At 36.5% G+C, this 14,404-nt stretch overlaps 1 protein-coding gene across 3 annotated transcripts in view; it reads right to left on the bottom strand.

Annotated features, from left to right (window-relative positions):
• RMDN2 (regulator of microtubule dynamics 2) overlaps nucleotides 1–11,310 on the bottom strand; it is a 146,172-nt gene extending 134,862 nt beyond the window's left edge. For all 3 annotated transcript variants that reach the window (XM_069108589.1, XM_069108586.1, XM_069108588.1), the window contains exon 1: nucleotides 11,100–11,310. The gene's annotated coding sequence lies outside the window, so the exon portion shown is untranslated. The remainder of the gene's footprint in view (nucleotides 1–11,099) is intronic.
• Between the last annotated feature and the right edge of the window lie 3,094 nt (nucleotides 11,311–14,404).

Raw genomic sequence — 14,404 nt, 5'->3', positions numbered from 1 at the left:
AGAAAGAAAGAAAGAAAGAAAGAAAGAAAGAAAGAAAGAAAGAAAGAAAGAAAGAAAGAAAGAAAGAAAGAAAGAAAGAAAGAAAGAAAGAAAGAAAGAAAGAAAGAAAGAAAGAAAGAAAGAAAGAAAGAAAGAAAGAAAGAAAGAAAGAAAGAAAGAAAGAAAGAAAGAAAGAATTATTGGAGTATCTGAAAGCCATGATCATAAAAAGAATCTATACATCCTATTTCAAGAAATTATCAAGGAAAATTTCCCTGATATCCTAGAACCAGAGGATAAAATAAAAATGGAAAGAATCCACTGATCACCTTTTGAAAGAGATCCCAAAATTAAAACTCCCAGGAATATTATAATTGAATTCCAAAGCCCTCCAGGCCAACAAGAAAATATTGCAAGCAGCCAGAAATAAACAATTCAAATATCTTATTCCCAGTATCATTCAGAATTCAAGTGCTCTGACAGGAAGCTACTCAGGAGAGAAGGAGAGGTGAAGCTTCTATATATATAGTAGAGTCAGTGGGCTGTCAGGGTACTCAAACACCTTTCTCTATAAACTGCTTTTCATTTTGAATCATACTACAGTGGAAATGTCTGGAAGTAAATTATTTGATGTTGAATAAGATTTCCTGCAGTGATGGGAGTGGTAGGAAAGTTCCATGTTCTTTTCATTCGATTTTTAGAGGTCATTGAAAATGTGCTGAATGACTTAGTGTATCATATTTTTTAACTAAAGTTGGAAATCAAGTCAATATTCCTGCAATTGGTTAGAATGAAGTACATAGGAGAGTTCCAAGGCTTACTAGCATTTGAGTCATTCCCTTGGCCCCACTGAAAGCATAATTCTAATTTCATGCTGCTGCCCATTGAACATCTGTTTGCCTTGCCCAACCCTTTTATACAATAACAACAAGGATATGGTAAAATGAAACCTGACAATAAAATCACAAAAACTTGTTATTGGGCCAGTCACTCTATTATAATATCTATAACTGTAATAGACAGGACCAAGACATGCAAGGATTACACTTTTTCAGGATGCCTGAACCCTCATTGAGAGAACTAAAACTCCAGTTCTGATAAAGTATATGGGAAAAGAATCTGATTAAAGCTGCAATGCTATTGAAGTCTGGGGATAAAATAATTCATTAAATATACCTCCAGACTTCCCTCTGATTATGTAGGTAACTTGTGCCTTATCTACCACCAGTCTCCTTTTCTGGACCCCTTCTTCCCTTGCTCCTAGTAATCTTTCCCTTGCCTCAAAATTTCAGCTCTTGGTCTTTCTATCTTCTTCTCCCATCAAAAGCTGATATCAGGAAAAAATCTAACTCATTCATGTTGATGATTAATAATGAATCGATATGTTGTCCTTCCTAGGATTATCTTTATTTCAACTTGTACATAAGTAAAAGATCATAGATTTTGAGTTGGAAGGGACTTTAGATATTACCCAATCCAATCTCACCATTTTGCAGATCAGGGAACTGAGACCCAGAGGAGTAAAGTGATTTGTCTAAAGTCATACATGTAGTAACCAGTAGCATTTGGATTCAAGTAAGCAGTAGGGCTTCCAATTCCAAATCTAATATTTCCTTGAAGGGGCAGGGACTTTCTCCCAGAACCCCTTCAGGTTCAAATTATTTAGGCAATTATCCATTTCAAAGCTAGTCCTAATTTTTTAGAGTTGAAAACTGAATGTCATACTAGAGAAATATCTCCTAATGTTCTCCAAGCAATCAGTGAACAAGCATTTATTACACATTTGCTAAGTGCCTAAAACTGTGCTAAGTTCTAAGAATACAAAGAAAAAGTGAAGACAGCCCTTGTCGTCAAGGAGCTGATATTCAAGGGGGAGACAAAACATACATAAGTATATATAAGATACCTATAGAGTACAAGGTAGCCTTAGAAGGGAAGGCATTAAGAGCTAGGGATGGTGGTGGGGTAAGGACTGAGAATTCCTCCTGCAGAAAGTGGATTTTGAGCTGAGTCCTGAAGGAAGTCGAAGAGTTTCAGAGACAGAAGACAGGAGGGAAATCATTCAGGGCCTCAAGGGCAGCCAGTTCAAAGACATAGAGATCTAATCCTTCCATTGTAAACTGCATTGGGTTCTTAAGTAAAATATGTGACTACCTTGTAGTCATTCAGGCGTTGAAGAAAAGAACTCATTTGAATCTTGTTCTACGAGGTCTTCTGTGCTTCCTAAATTGAGAGAATAGCTTTTCTCTAATCTTCTGAATCCATGTGTTTCCTAGTCCTGGGTTTATTTAATACTCAGCATTGTTACTTTGGTCTTTGAATTGGACATTGTGTGTGTATTATGGAAGAATATGCAGCATTACATTCCACTGGTTTAAATCACATGCTTAGTGTGCAGACACTGGGACTGACCTGGGATGAGTTACCCTTGATGATCAATTTGAGATCTTTGGAGAGCTTGTGGTTACATTATAGAGAGCCCTTGAGATCGTTTGCATGGAATAGCCAGTATAAAAATGTTAACCAAGTGGGTGGTAGAGATAGAAAGCCAAAGCCCAGATGTGGAAATGTGCACATACTTAATGGAATAATTGAACAAAAGTGCACATGGTATATATTAGATAATGCATGTGCGTGTATAGCATAAAGAAACTTGGACCCTGATGGTTTCTTCTGTCTCTGTTTTGTCTTCATTAAAGATGAGCTTTTAATGGTCCATTACCTATTACAACAGAACATTCTCAGAAGTGAATCAAGGGTCCTATTATATTGAGAAAGTTTAAAGGCATGGAGACAGAAGACTGGGGACCCTGAAGACAAATGTGAATGCCTCACATATTTTGCCTAGGCCTAGTCCTGTTGACCTTCGGCTGTGCGTGCACAAATAAAGTCTGTGAGGAGAGGCCTTTTTGTCCTGTGTGGCTCACTGGAAACACTGTCTTTGTGTAGCATAGCATGTGATAACACTGATTCACATGAGTTACAAAAAAATGGTCAACTTCATTATAAAGGATCAATATTCCCAGGTGATTCATTCATCTAGAGACTGCAGTAATATACCCTTCATTTTCCATTAGGCTATATGGGGATAGTGTTTATATTTCTTTTAAATACAGGCTATAACATTTATTGTAATGTAGCTGATGAAGATAAAAGTCCTGCAGTGATGCAAAATTAATATTGCAACATGCAAACCATGTATTATGGTTGGAGTCCACTGTCTGAGATTCCACTACAGAGGGATTGTTTATTAAACTGATGATCATGACAAAGATCTGGTACCCCTGGAATCGACAATAAATTTACAATTTACTTATAATTATATAAGTAGCATATGCTACTTACATATGACTCACAGTGTAAATCTCCATTTAAACCATGGCTAAAAAGTTCCCTGTTTCTTTCTTTCCTTTTTTTTTTTTTTTTGCTTTTTGGAGGGGGGAAAGCATGGCATTTGGGGTTAAGTGACTTGCCCAAAGTCACACAGCTAGTAAGTATTAAGTATATGAGGCCGAATTTGAACTCAGGTCCTCTTGACTCCAGGGCTGGTACTCTATTCACTGTGTCACCTAGCTGCACAAGTTCCCTGTTTCTGTTGAAGGTATCACTACCCTTCTAGTTCCCTAGGTTCTTAACTTCAGTATTATCCTGAATGCTTCACTCTCTCACCTCACATATCCAATCAGTTGCCAGATTTTGCTATTTCTGCCTTCACATCTATCATATATCCTGACCTTTCCATTTACATAGCTATGACTGTCATTTAGATCCTCATCTTTTTTGCCTAGATTATTGCAAGAGCCTCCTAATTACTCTCCCTATCACAAGTATCTCCCCACTTTCCACTGTACATAGCTGCCAAAATAATTTTTCTTAAATGCAAATTTAACCATGTAACTAACATACTTAACCAATTCCAGTGTTTTCCTATTCCCTCCAGGATAAAGCATAAACTCCTCAGTTTTATTTTTAAAGTCTTTCACAATCTGGGTCCTAACCCATTTTGCCAATCTCATTGGTTATTACTCCTGAACTCTGCAGTCCAGCCAAACTAACTTGTTTGTTCCTCATACAGGGCATTCCCTCTTCTATATACTTGCCTTCATATAGATTGTCTCCCATGCCTGGAATGTATTGTCTCCTTATCTCTATCTCAGAATCTTTCTCTTCCTTTAAGGCTCCATTTAAGCATCATCTTTCTGCATGAAGTTACTAGTACTCTCCCTTCCAAACTGTCTTTATTTTGTATCTATTTGTAATTATTCACTTTATATCTGTGCTGCATACATTTATATACACAAATACACATGTCCTTCATATGTATGTATATATGTGTATCTATCTATCTATCTATCTATCTAGAAATATCTTGTCTCCCAATTCAAAAGTAAGCTCTTTGAGCAAAGGGATGATTTCATTCTTTGTATTGTATCCCCAGAACTTAGCATAGTTCTATATGTTCTATATACTTAAAAGTTCTATATAGTTCTCTATAATTCTCTCTCTCTTTCTTCATAGTTCTATATACCTAAAACATGGTAGGTACTTTAATAATACTTGTTCATTGATTTGGTCAGTTTGAATTATGATTCTCAAAGCACACTTTGGAAAAGGAGTTCAGCTTGATTCAATAATTAGACTGAATGTCCATTGTACCGTGTTAACAAAGAGCCTTATATGTAATAGGTACTTAATTAAGATTTGTAGACTTAAATTTAATTAACTGGTTCAGAGGTAGGGAATATGTACAAAAATAGGCAGGGTAATGAGCTGGAGAAATCTCCTGAATACCCTGGAGTTAAAGGGATGGTTTGGAAGGGACTTGGAAGGTTCCAAAGGTTCCAGCTGCTACTTATTAGCTCAATAGAATGACTGCATTGGGATTCTAACATCTCAGTATCTTATGTACTATGTAAGGAAGTGGTAAAGACACAAAGGCGACTTTGGGTACAAGAGCTGAACCTTTCTGAAGAAATACAGAAATAAAGCTGTACAATTTTAAAGGCACTTAGATTTTGAATTTTTGAGATAGTTCAAGAGAGAAAAGTTTGGAGAGAATTGAAAAGGTCAGACTGAAATGATTCTTATGAACTAAAAGTGGCTAAGAAGACATAAGCATCTATTGACCCCTTTGGCTAAATTTCTTTTCTCTGTAAAATATACACAACAAGAGTGCATTGTATGCTTGAATATCATCCTTGGTGAAAATATGAAGAAGGAATAGTCAGATTTTCATCAATGATTTTTCATAGTAGATAGTGCATACTTTTACAGTCACACAATTGACAGAAATGAATAGAATCCTGCCATGCATGTTGTTCGTGAATTCTTTTAGAAGCATTTAACTCAGAAGAACAAAATTCCATCTTGCAGGCTCTCCCTAGACATCTCCCTAGTTTTCCGTGCATGCATTAAAACTATACAAGAATCTATGACAGATGTGACTGGAAATAGTTTTGTTTATTGATTTACTGCATATTTACATGAAAGGAGGCACAAAATAGAAAGACATTAAGATTACATAACGTCAGAATCCAGGAAGATGTTCCAAGTAGATGTCCTAAATAAAAAGGTTTCCATCAACTGACAATCTGTAAATTCTCCCATTCATAGGTGACCTTTCACTAATTGTATCAAGACTAAACACCAAAGGGAAAGGAACCTGTATGTACAAAAATATGTATAGCAGCTCTTTTTGTGGTGGCAAAGAACTGGAAATTGAGGGGATGTCCATCAATTGAGGAATGACAGAAGAAGTGGTATATAATAGTGGAATACTATTGCTATAAGAAATGCTGAACAGGGTGGTTTCAGAAAAACCTGGGGAAGCTTATGTGAATTGATGCAAAGTGAAGTGAGTAGTAGCAGACAAACATTATACAAAGTAACAGCAATAGCATAATGATGATAAACTGTGAAAGACTTAGCTCCTCTAATTAATACAATAATTTCAAAGGTTTCATAATGAAAAATGCTATCCACAACTAAAGAGAGAACTGATAAACTCTGAATGCTGATTGGAGTATATTTTTTCAAACACTTTATTTTTCTTTCTTTTTCTCTTCAACATGGCCAATATGGAAATATATTTTGCATGACCTCACATATGTAATTGATATCATATTGCTTGCCTTCTCAATGAGTGGGGGAGGAGTTGGAAGGAAGGAAAATTAATGTTAATATAAATACAGTATGTTTAAAAAGTACCAAACCCCAAAGCCTCAGTGAAATCCTCAGCAACATGAAAAAGATCAGTCTAATAATCAACATTTCAAAAACTAAGTGGATAAAAAATGCATGGTATCCAGATTATGACATGTAACTAATCAAATAGGTAGGCTGCCTATTGATTTAGTTTATCTGTCTCTCTCATTTCTAATGTATATATTCTATAAAAGAATCCAGTATTCCCAGGAATAGCTGTGTTTATATTTTTGTACGTGTGTTTGTTATCCTGGGCAGGTACTGCAACACTGCAACTAGATGATGGTTTGGTCCCAGAACTGAGTCTGAAGAGAATGAGCTGGATGACATTTGGTAAATTACACAGTACTTTTGATGATCTTAAACTATCCACTGCTACAAAAGCTCATCTGTTTAATGCCCCTATGCTTAGTGATGCTCTGTGGCTGCAAAACATGGAAAATAACTCTCTTGGAAGAATCAATACTATGAATAACACAAAGGGAGATGAGAAAGTGCACCGGGGATATACATAGTCTGCTGGATTTTGTCGACAATGATGTATGAATGGAAAGTGATATTAAAGATAGTGTCAAAGAAATGTATAATTGGAAAATGAGGTGGAAAAGTCATATAATGTAATTGAGAGACAACAAATGGACCAGCAGACTGAACATTACATTGGTATGTTTGAAGTATGAAAAGGATTAGAGGAAGTATACTGGGTAGATTTTCCATGTATGGTTTATGGTAAGAATCCTCTCCTTCCTCCTACCTGTGTCTTAGAATCCCTGACTTTCTTCAAGACTTAGCTCAAATGTCACCTTCTACAGGAGACCTTTCCCAGTCTTGGATCTGTTAGTACCTTCCACCGTAATGTTATCTTCATCTACTCCGTGTAGGGGAGAGAGACAGAGACTGAGAGAGACAGAGACAGACAGACAGACAGATAGATAGATAGATAGATAGATAGATAGATAGATAGATAGATAGATAGATAGATAGATGGATGGATAGATGGATAGATGACAGAGACAGACTGAAAGAGAGAGACTGAGAGAGACAGAGAAACAGAGACAGAGAGGAAGGCAAAGAGGACCGTGATCTGAACCAATGAGAAGAAACAACCCACAGTGATGAGTTCAAAACTTCATCAATATATCCTTAATTAATTCTGTAATGCTGAATGATTACTACATCCAATGAAACAAGTTGCATCCATGCTTGTCTATTCTGTGTCCCTCTTGTCCACAACCTCTCATAAATCCACTACAAAGACCTTTCTCTTATTCTTTTGACATTGTGTGGGGACCAGTGAAATGCAAGGGCTGAGAATTGGTTATCCCTCACTATTGGTACATAACTAGTTTTTTTTTCCCATCATAGAGTCTTCTTATAACAAAGATATCACTTCTGTGTAATTCCTCACTATAGTCACCTTAAAGAGCAAGATTATTTAATTTTTTATCTTTACATTCCTGCACCTAGTGTAGTGACCATCACATAGTCGTGCTTAATAAATGCTACCTTATTGATTGTTGTTTTAATCACATACTGTTTATTTTCTAATTTTTAATTCCTTCTTCAATTTAAAAAATATTTAATTTTGGTCATTGCTCTAACAAGTCAGTGGTCTGGTTATACACAGATACCTGATTCAGACATTAGTCTGTCATCAGTAGCAAGTCATTTTCAAGTCAATTCCTATCAATTGAAACAGAATTGGCTTCATTTTGTGATATATTATTTGGTACTTGCCAAGTCTAAGATATACTGTTTTTTTCCACAAAATAGTATTCATGTTATATAAGCATAAAACTCATATATGGTCGGTAAACCCTTTGACCTTTCTTGTAGCTTACTGTTCAGTTGTTTCAGTTGTGTCTAATTTTTTGTGACCCTCATCTGGGGTTTTCTTGGCAAAATAATGGAGTGGTTTGCCATTTCCTTCTCCAGTTTACAGATGATAAAACTGAGGCAAGCAGAGTTAAGTGACTTGCCCAGGGTCACACAGCTATTCAGATTTGAACACAGGAAAATGAGTCTTCCTGACTCTAGGCCTGGCACTCTATCCACCATGCCACCTAGCTGCTTTTTCTTGTGTCTTACAGCTGCTCAATATATTCCTCCCAATCTATCCCCTTTTGCAATGAAGCTACAGAGTTATAATGTGATTTTGATTTAATTTAGAGTATCATTATAATTTTTATAAAACTCCTATATCTGGGGTGGTGTAGCAGCAAGCACCCTAGCATCCCCTGGGTGGCTGCCAACACAGGTTCTTAGATCTGCTTTTCTAAAGGAAAGCAACTCAAAATGGGTTAACAATCTTGCTTTAATGAAAAACAAGTCATTTACCTAGCTAAGGAGAAAAAGGTCAGCACCCTGAACTTCAGAGAATACAGAGGTTACAAGCAGACAAAAAATACACACAGAGAAACAAATCAGCAGACAGGCTTCCAACTGTCTGACCATTACATTCAAACCTAGTCAGTTACCAGAGAGAGAAGCACCAACATCTGGGTTTTCAAAGCTGGGGGGAGGGGGGGGTGCGGCTCAATGGCTGCCCAGAGTCTTATCTGGTCAAATCATACAACTCTTCTCAAATTGAGCTCCAAATCAAAGCCTCACATCAGGGTATATATAGCCTTCTCCTGGCTCAGAGAATGTCACATCCCTCTTGACCCACTTCCCAATCAGAAAGTATCAAGGTGTGGGCGTTCCTGAAAAACAAGCCTCCTGCCATAGGCTTAATGTGATCACATTCAGCCTATTACGGGATAGAATATATTTTCAAATCAAGGAAGGTTCTCAGAGCCACTTAAGCCTATCAAAGGGAAGATCTTAAATTCCCATTCCCATAACAGGCAGCTAGGTGGCACAGTGAATAGAGCATTGGTCTTGGAGTCAGGAGGACCTGAGTTCATATCTTGCCTCATACACTTAACACTTACTAGCCATGTGACCTTGGGCAAGTCACTTAACCCCAATTGCCCCTCCAAAAAACAAATAATCCCCCAAATCCCCTATATCTGCTTATCCTCTGCAACCAAATATAGGCACATAAGCTAAAATATTTCCATGGTGGTATTTTTGCAAATGCTTATTGTAAGCATGGCAATAGGCCATGACCAGTTCATGGGATAATGCTTTTTGTTGCCTTCAGATACACAATAAAACCGTATCTTGTTTGCTTCTCCAAGAAGAACCTTTGAGACATCATTGAATTTCCCTGCAGCATTCTTTATGTCTTTCAATAATGAGAATATAAAGATCAATGCAATTAATGTCTTTTAGTAGTATTGGCTCATTGCTCAATGGACAAACATCTTACAGAGTACCCATATCTGAGTGAATGTTTATAGATGTTTATAGCACACTTTTCTCCTTTTTTGCCATTCCTCTACCATCATGTGGGAACAGAAGGGACTGATAATGATGCTGTGTTTTTCTTTGTTTCATAGGTTGCCATGGCCAAAGAATTCATGACCAAGTGATCAGATTACTTGTGATAAATTTCTCTGTACTCAACCAGGCCCTCAGAAAACAGAGGATTCCAAAAGCTTTATAACATGGTAAAAACCTTCCAGTCCCTTTACTCTACTGGCAGAGCCTTGAAGCTCCCCAAAGTCACCTCCACAACATGATAAGGCATCAGAGTAGAAGGTCTTGGACACCATCTATGTAGTACTTAAGATAATACCTATCTCACAGGTTTATCATAAGGATCAAATGAGATAACAAAAGCATTTTGAAAATTATAAAGCTACAAAGTACTAAACAAAATAAATGATTTTTATTAATAAAAGGATGAAATTTGTTTTCATTGGATAAATGCTTATAAAGCCAATTGCAGCAGCTCTCCTGAGGACTGCTGCTGTGAATAATTTTAAGGGTTTAATCACATAGTATAACGAACTCTCTATTTATTCAGCAATAAAAAAGCATAACATTACAGAAACTAAAGCATAATATTCATAACAACATAACATAACTTATTACTAAGGTGGCCACATAGTCTTAAACAAAACATATCATTAAGTATATCTTATAGTTATCTTTAAGGGGTAGCAGAAAATACAAATGCCATTCATCTCTAGGTCACAGTAAGTTACAATCTCCTCAGTCAATACAAAGTATCCAAGTAAAGTCCCCTTTCATCTTGACTATATGCTAGCTTCCAATCACCCTTAAGCCAATCATCCTTAAGTGGTAACAGAAAGTACAAATACCATCCACCTCTAGGTCACAGTAAGTTATGAATCTCATTAGTCAATACAGAGTATACAAAGTAAAGTTCTCTTTCATCTTAACTCAAGACTGACTTCCAAACCCTAGGGCTCCTTCTCCATGGGCTAACCTTTCCCAGCTCTTGCCTCAATTTACATGTAGGCAGCTCTCCACTCCTGTTCCATATCTCAGCTCACAAGTACTGCTTAACTCCAAGCTCTTTGCAGTTTCTGTTTCTAGGAAAACAAAGCTTAACAGGGCTGCAATATTTACTCATATTACCAGTGCTATCATCTCAATTCACTTTCTGTCTGAGAAACCAATACAGAACAACAGACAGAACTTCTGTCTGAGAAATCGACACAGACAAAAAGAACTTCTGTCTGAGAAAGTAAAACAGATCAACAGTGCCAACATCATAAACATTCTCTCAGTTCTGTCTGCTCCCAGCTCTGCTGGTGCTTTTATCTGCTCCTTCCTATTCCACCCTTTTTTGCAAGCTCTTCCCACTGTGAACTCCCATGTGATTATATTTTGCTTGTTAAGGAGCAGGGGAGATCTTCAAACTCCCTTAGACCTATTAAGGGCAATACAATGTACATTGTTTCCAATCAAAGATTCTTGTTGTAGTCATATGCAAAGTTCAAAAACACTTGATTAGTTAAAACTCAATCCAGAAAAACAGCAAAAAATCCTATTTTTCTTACCATTACAATTCTACAAAGGCAATGTTTACTTTAATCCAAAGGCTAGTGTTCTTCAGTTTTTGGCAGTTCTAGGATGAAAGAAACAAACAAAAAAAATAGAATAAAGGAAGAGAGAAAATGAAAGGGAGTATGAGAGGAAGACGAGGAGAAAAAAAAGAGAAAGGAGAGCAGAGCAATAACAATCCTCAGATGTCACTATAGTACACATCTGTTAGCAAGACTTTTCTGAGAGCATATGATACAATAAACTGGGGAATGAGTCAGGATAAAACAGATTGGGAGAATGCACTGACTCAGTTAAATGATTCTCCAAAAGACCTGGGGCACAAATCAGCAATTAAAGCCCTTTAATCCTATTGAAATAAAAAGTGGATATTACTACTGAGCTATGTGATAGCTGAAAGACTGTGGAGAATGAAAAAGGCACTCTAGGGCTTAAGAAGGATATATACATACATATACATATGCATATGCATATGCATATACATATATATATACACATGCACATGTACATGCATATGTATACACGTATGCATACACACATACATATATACAGATATATGCATATATACACATGTATATATACACACATAATTAAAATTTTAAATTTAACTTAAAATTGTTTTTTTTAATTGTAGTTTAATTTTAAATTTTTTAATTTAAAAAAGTCTACAAGCTATATAGGTCAATAAACTTAACCTCAGGGTCTAGGAAAATCCTAGAATTTCATCATTGTATCATTAAGGAGGTGATTAGTAAACATCTAGAAAAGGAAGAAATGATTACAAAGAACTAGGATGGCTTACCATTCATGCCAGTCTATTTTCCTTATTTCCATTTTTGATAGGGTTGCTAAACTGGTAGATCATGAGAATAAATATCGTTTATTTTGATTTTAGAAAATAATTATAGATAGACTATCTTGCACTTCTTTTTTGAAGGAAAATGAAGAGATACAGGAAAGAATATAATACCATTAGATGGATATCAGAAATGATCAAATGACTACATTTAAGGAGCAGGTGTTAATAGTTCAATGTCAATGGAGCAGGACGTTTCTAAGAGAATACCCAAGGGATTTATTGTCCCTGTGCTCTTTAACATTGTCATCAATGACCCAGTAAGGATTTAGATAGCCTGATCGTCCAACTTGCAAATGACAGAAGACTGGGGAAGCTAACACAGTGTCTCTGTGAGACATTGGAGATATTGGGATATTGGATATTGGGGTATTGGAGACAGGGTCCCAGGAGTACTTGACAGATTGTGGTACTACCAGGTAGCTTTTAAGCATAGTGCTGAAAAGGTCAGAAAAGTTATTGCATAAAGAAAAATAATTATATAAAGGAAATATAAATTTATATATGTATATATATAAAATTTAAAGGGAATATAAAAATCATTATATAAAGGAAAATAATTAAATCAATTGTAAAGGATATAAGGCATTGTTTGTATCAGAGTTGGACATTTTGATGCCTGAATGAAACACAGTTTTTAGATAGAATTCAAGCAATTTTAGACAGAAATAAATATATTAATACAAACAAATAATTATAAAATATATGAATAATATGTAATAAATATAATGGGGAATAAATATAAAGAGAAAGATGTAGGTTGATGTTTCTTTGATATGTAAAGATATTGATGATTCAATGGTATAGAGAAGCTATTTTCATTTATTAAAAACTGGAAAAAAGTTAATACAAAGAAATTCAATTTCAAAGATATAACATAAGATAGTAGTCCATGTTGAGAACTTAAGGCTATCAGACATTATAATCTCTAGGTTTATTTGCATATGACTGTTTCAAAACTCAGGAGGGGAGAGCTAACTCGGGTGATTATTTGGAATCTAGAGTATGATTTTTTTTAAGCAATTGGGGTTAAGTAACTTGCCCAAGGTTACACCGCCAGTATTTTTTGTGTGGGTGTTAAGTATCTGAGGCCAGAGCCGATCCCGGGTCATCCTGACTCAGGGGCTGGCGCTCTTACTTATTGTGCCACCTAACCACCCCTTAGGGTATGATTTTTAAAAGGCTATTTGATTTCTTGGGGAGCTCTAAGGCATCCTTGCTTTTTTTTTTTTAAGCAATTGGGGTTAAGTAACTTGCTCAAGGTTACGTGGCAAATTATTTCTGGGTGTGGTGCTAAGTATCTGAGCCCAGATTTGATCTCCTGGTCATCCCGACACTGGAGCCAGTGCTCTTACTCGCTGAGCCACCTGGCCACCCCTGGCATCCTTGCTTTTTAAATGAAAGGAGACCCATTGTGAGTGAAAATGTTCTGACCAAAACTACTGAAAAATTTTGGAAATGGGATATTGGAGACAGTCTCTGAGGCTGGTTTAATGAAGAAATTGAAGAATCTGACTTAAGAGGAAATAACCAGCAGAGGGTTGGAAAAGCACCACTCTTTGAGCTATATTTCTAAATAGATCATTTACAGGAGCAGTAAGGCAACACTTCCTAAACTCCCTTTCAAGGCTTACAGTAAGTTGAAACGGCTTGTAAATGACATGTTGCTTTGGGTATAGAAGAGAAGAGGATTTGACCAGCTGGAGAGCAGTGAAGACTAGCAGACAAGTGGCTCTCAGAGAAATAGCTTTGTGTGGTATGGATGTCCCTGAACAGACCAACAACATCAAAGGCTGCAGTCCAGAATTGTGGGTTACCTTCAAGCACCTGAGGTGTCCTCCCTCATGTGCTCCTCTGACAGGCTTATGTAATATCCCCCACAGGTAATAAATACATTGATATTCATCTCCTACAAATACTATAATACAGGTTATGTATAAATTAGGGATATATTTTAATGCTTTTGTACTGGTTTTAATATATGAGTATTTGTGATATTATTATTAATTCTTTTGCCCTATTAATAGGTTAAATGGTTATGTTTAAAACTGACATTATCAAGAGTGATTTGCTTGTATAAATAGACATGCTCAAAAACCACAATGGCACCAGGGAGAGGGTTGTAACTAGTGCCCTGTGAGATTTGAGTGTAACCTTGGGATTGTGGCTTGTCTCTGGGAAGTTGGGCCTGCCAGTGTGAGAGCACTTGTAGTAGGTGAGAAAGGAGCCAAATCAGAGAGGTGTCCCATGACCAGCTGAGAGAGTTGAAGAGCTGCTGTTTGTGGAGATCAAACAGCCCTTAGAATGGGCTAAGCATTGGGCTGACTCTGATAAAATGAAATGGAGATTAAAGCAAAAACCTCACATATGGCTTAAAAAAAAATCAGGTTCACAATGGGAGGAAGCAGGGCTAGACTGCAGTTTTCTGAAAAAAGTTCTGGGGAT

Source organism: Petaurus breviceps, unplaced genomic scaffold (assembly GCF_028583685.1).
Source record: "Petaurus breviceps papuanus isolate PSGF00001 unplaced genomic scaffold, PetGlider_PUasm1.0 90407, whole genome shotgun sequence".
In the NCBI taxonomy this organism is placed as follows: domain Eukaryota; kingdom Metazoa; phylum Chordata; class Mammalia; order Diprotodontia; family Petauridae; genus Petaurus; species Petaurus breviceps.
The sequence above is the reverse complement of the archived record's forward strand: the minus strand, read 5'-3'. Positions and strand labels throughout refer to the sequence as shown.